This window comes from Helianthus annuus, chromosome 4 (assembly GCF_002127325.2).
Source record: "Helianthus annuus cultivar XRQ/B chromosome 4, HanXRQr2.0-SUNRISE, whole genome shotgun sequence".
Classification (NCBI taxonomy): domain Eukaryota; kingdom Viridiplantae; phylum Streptophyta; class Magnoliopsida; order Asterales; family Asteraceae; genus Helianthus; species Helianthus annuus.
The window spans coordinates 200,749,143-200,753,788 of record NC_035436.2 but is presented as its reverse complement, the minus strand read 5'-3'; the positions used below and the strand labels follow the sequence as shown (position 1 = coordinate 200,753,788).

General features: G+C 34.1%; 1 long non-coding RNA gene across 3 annotated transcripts; it reads left to right on the top strand.

Moving 5' to 3' along the window:
• The first annotated feature begins 299 nt into the window (after positions 1 to 299).
• LOC110937909 lies at positions 300 to 3,882 on the top strand. 3 transcript variants are annotated; one of them, XR_002591112.2, is made up of 7 exons: positions 300 to 670; positions 826 to 1,023; positions 1,753 to 1,847; positions 1,928 to 2,004; positions 3,060 to 3,130; positions 3,315 to 3,409; positions 3,571 to 3,882. It is a non-coding gene; the product is annotated as an uncharacterized LOC110937909 (long non-coding RNA). The 3 variants fall into 3 exon arrangements; XR_002591110.2 differs by having other exon boundaries at positions 3,060 to 3,135; XR_002591111.2 differs by lacking the exon at positions 1,753 to 1,847 and having other exon boundaries at positions 301 to 670; positions 3,060 to 3,135.
• Positions 3,883 to 4,646: the final 764 nt, after the last annotated feature.

The following is a 4,646-nucleotide window of genomic DNA, read 5'->3' as shown; positions in this document are numbered from 1 at the left end:
CTATTTTTAATTTATAAAAGGAAAACGAACGTGAACAGTGTACTACCAAACAACAATATAAAATAAAAGTGATAGAGTGACAAAACATGAAATTGTGTCATTTTAATGCAAAGGTAAACGGTAGACAATACATAAGCCCTATTTAGTGACCTTAAAATGAGTTATTATGTAACCGCATCTTATGAGTGTTTTTATAAAAATAAAGAGCCAAAAGATGCGATTCTAAAACCGCATCTGTTGATATAATGGTTACCCATCTAACCCAAACCCTAGGTATTTAAACATTTATCTTCTTCACCTCTTTATTCTATCACATTGTAAACCCTAGCGTCCACCTAAAAGAAACACACATAACCTGCATATATCGAGATCGAGAGACAGAGAGAGCCGAAGGAGAGAGAAATGGCTGGTTGAAGAGGACGTTAAAGAGATGAAGGGCCGACCACCTTGCCGGCGGCTCCCCTGGCCAATAACGGGGATGAACCATCTCCGGTGATCCCTTCAACCAACCAACGGTACTGGTTGTTGTGGTGAACTTTAATGGCGGCGAGAAGGTGGGTGGTGGTTCATTTAGGGTGGCTGCGGCGGGTGGAGCCCCGCGATATTCCGGCAAGGCTGCAGATAACCCGGTTCCACGACTTCAGCAATACCGATTGTGGTGGTTTTGAAGGTTCTCAGGCTAGATCTATTGTTAATATCTTTGTTTCATTAATATATTAATATAATGTTACTCTTAAGTTTCAAAACATTTTTGGATATTCTAAGTTATCTACTTTGCTTTCTAGTAAAATCTAAAATCTGCTTACTTAATACTCATTTGTGCAGACAGAAACAAAATTGATAGCTTGGCGTCCAATGGAGCCCATGAACTCAACAGTTGTAACCTAAGTGCCAATGGAAGCTACTGGCTAAATAAATATCCCTGATACTCATTTTTTTGTAACGCGTATTACCAAAATTTGACGAGCTTCGTATAAACACTAAACGATGAATTTTACACGCGATTTGTAGTTACAGCTAAAGGTATGTATATATCTGATCTTGTTTTTGTATAATTTATTTTGTTTTTTCTGATCTAGCTTGAGGATTTTCATAGATCTCCTTAATTTGGTCGTTTAAGTTTGGGTTTTTGCGTCGTTTGGGCTTATTAGGGTTTCAATTTGGTGAGATTTGAGGTAATTAGGGTTGTACATCTGTTAATTAATCTTGCATGTGTTTAATTTGTTAGTACTTAGGTGAATTTGAGATCAAAGGTTTGCTTTAAATTGTTCGTTTTTTAGTTTTGTAGCTAATTATTTTGTTAGTGTGTTTGAGGAGGAGTACTGGAAATGTATTGATCAAGTTATAGGTTTAAGAATTAAGATGATTGAAGTAGGCAATATCCGTATAAAGTTAACCTTTTTAATTGCCATTAAATATGCTCAAAAGTGATTTAGGGATCAGTATGTCTTATGAACTATATTTTTATAGTACATTTGGTTTATGTTGGGGTCTATCTTGTTTTTGTTATAAGAACAATCATGAGTTAAGTTTTGTTAATTTTTTTATGATTCTAGCTTAATTGTTCTTGCTAGACTACATGTTAATGGTGGTTCATGATATTTGCATCTGTGGTAGATTTGGAACTACATGTCTTATGGTTCATGATATGTGCATAGTATTTTAAAATTTAAATTAAAAGATTGTATTTTATACACATGTACACTTGTGTATATATTTTAAGTTTCATTTTATTAATGTGCTATTGATAAGGGATTGGGCTAGTGGTGTGAAAAATATGTGATGGACTGAAGTTGAGCTTTTAAAGGGAGTGGGCTAGTACAACTTCAATGGACTTTTTTATTAGAGTGCGTATTTTAATTGTGGCTATATTTTAATTATTTTGCATATGTGTTTATTTTGACGTTTGTTATATTTCTTAATGGAGGAACCAAAATCACTTATTGAAGAAGAAAAACGACCTTTTCGAACATGATGAGTTTCTTAAAGAGTTCTAATAAGAAGGTAATTATCATCTATTCTTTTGGTTTTATGTTATAACATGAATGCTTTTGCTTATATATTTAAACATTTCTTTTTCGTTCTAGACTTGTGGTTAACCCAGAAGTTGTAAGGATAATTATCATCTATTCTTTTGGTTTTATGTTATAACATGAATGCTTTTACTTCCATTATATTTTATGAGTCTGATTAAATTTCCCTCGTGGCAGTTTTGGTCTAACTTTTACCTTATTTGAAGTAACCAACTTTTTTAGGAAAGAAAAAATCATTAGTTTCAACAATATGATACAAGGTAACAAACTTTCTGAAGCTTGGATTTAAGGTAATATGATTCGGTAACTGATAATTTTGATGGAAAGGCAATTTGTCCATAACAAAAAGTGATTTTACGCAATAAATGATACCTTTTTTTCACATTTATTGCGTAAAATCACTTTTTGTTATGAACAAATTACCCCTCCATCAAAATCGTTAGTGACCAGATCATATTACCTTAAATCCAAGCTTTAGAAAGTTTGTTACGTTGTATCAGATTGTTGCAACTGATGATTTTTTCTTTCCTAAAAAAGTTGGTTACTTAAAATAAGGCAAAAGTTAGAGCGACCCCGTTTGAAAAAAAAAACGTGTTTCAACCTGACTCGGCCCGAGGGTTTGGATACCAGTTTGTATTATAATCCGAACCAGTTAAAAAACGATCTAAACCGGTTTTTTGTCTCAGACCGGTTTATAACCCGGACCGAACCGGTTTAATAGGTTTCGGGTTTGATCCTCAGAAACCAGTTTTAAACCTGAACTGGTTTGAACCACTTGAAAAACCGTTTCGGTTGGTAAAAAAAACCTATTTGTACACCTCTAACTATAAGTGCATGCTAGAATGACAAAAAATTTAATTCAAATTAATAAAATATTTTTTGATAGTCTTACCGCCCACAAGTGACGAGCTTTAACGACTGTGGTCGAGTTGAGTATTATGTATACCATTTCGCAAAAAATAACATATGTTAACATTAAACTACAAATAACTAATGTAAAATAATAGATTTAACCTTGACTTGCAGGTTAGACGTTATATCATTTAGTACCTTTTCGACTACAACTGGTGACTACACAAAGAAATATGAATTAGAAAGTAAGGTAAGTATTAATTGCAGATTAAAATGGATTACAAAGTACCTTGTCTGATCTGAATTGGTCGCTTTTGATTATTTCAGCACTGTTTTGAAGCTTCTACAGTTTACATAAATTTAGTATTTACCAAAAAACAAAGGCCAATTGAAATAACTATGTTAACCTGCTTCATTTGCATGCCACAGTTTCCAGCATGTTGTTCATCATTCATAACTGAAGGCTTTGGTGGTGACTGGTTCATGCTTGCTGTTTTCAGAAAAGAAAAATGCGAAATGATTCGGTAAGTCTCCTCGTTATATTACTAATGGGCAGTTTCCTGTTTTTTACAAAAATATTATCTGAGAACAGGACAAATATTAACAATACTATCACAGGAATAAAAAAAATGTAATCTACAATTGACTATAAAAATTGTACTTACCTCAGCCGATTCATATGTAGGTTTACACATTATCGGGCAAACGATGGAAGGAGGAAGAGGAGAGCAAAGATGGAAGGACCCCATGGATGCAATCTGAAAGGAAAAAAAAAAGAAATAAGAAAGGTGGACTTGAGAAACAGCCGCAATTTATGGGTTTAATTAGCTGTAGTTTTTTATGGTCCGGATTAAATATATATAAACATAGATATAACTGCCGATTTGCTAAAAATTAGGAATGTGGAGAACATGGGCCATTTATTTAGGGTAATTAAAAACTGAATAAAAACCAGTGTATCGACAACATTACCCTTATTTGTAGGAGCAGTTGTATAGATTATGGGCAGGAAAATGAGGGACTAACTACCCACTAAAATCGATAAGCAGTTGTTGAGATCATGGGCAGGAAAAGGTGGAACTAACCACCCACTAAAAATTGATAAAAACTGCTCTGAACCGCCGCTGGTAGCGGTTATTTATGCTAGTTTAAACGGACAGGATTTAATCTCAGCAAGTTTAAACGGCCAGGATCGATTTCAAAAACAGTTAGACTTAATGGGTTTAATATATATATATAATCACCATCAACCACCACAATCACCACCAGCCATCACATTCATCATCATCGCCATCAGCCACCACAATCACCACCATCACCATCAGCCACCACAATCACCACCATCACCATCCCCACAATTACCACCATAGTCACCATCAACCATCACAATCACCACGACCATCCATCAACCATCACCAGCTGAGCAACGGTTTGGCTGAAATGAGAGCCAATCCTACTTGCAAAAGTCGCTTTAGATCTAAGTTATACAAAGAACTAAAAATCGTAGTAAAAGTGTTTCTCTCCCAAAATTCCATTAAAATTTCTCATATCAAATAAACAGTATCACATGATTGCTTGTGTAGATAAACACGAGCTAGATTTTAATCATATAATCAACTCGTAACATCAATATCAAAAATGAACGAGAATAAATTCATTGAAAGAAATCGGTCAATTAATCTCAATGACAACGATCGACTAAAAATGCCAGCTAAACTAAAATCTTATTCCTTTTATAGCTATGTATTTTCACGATGAATA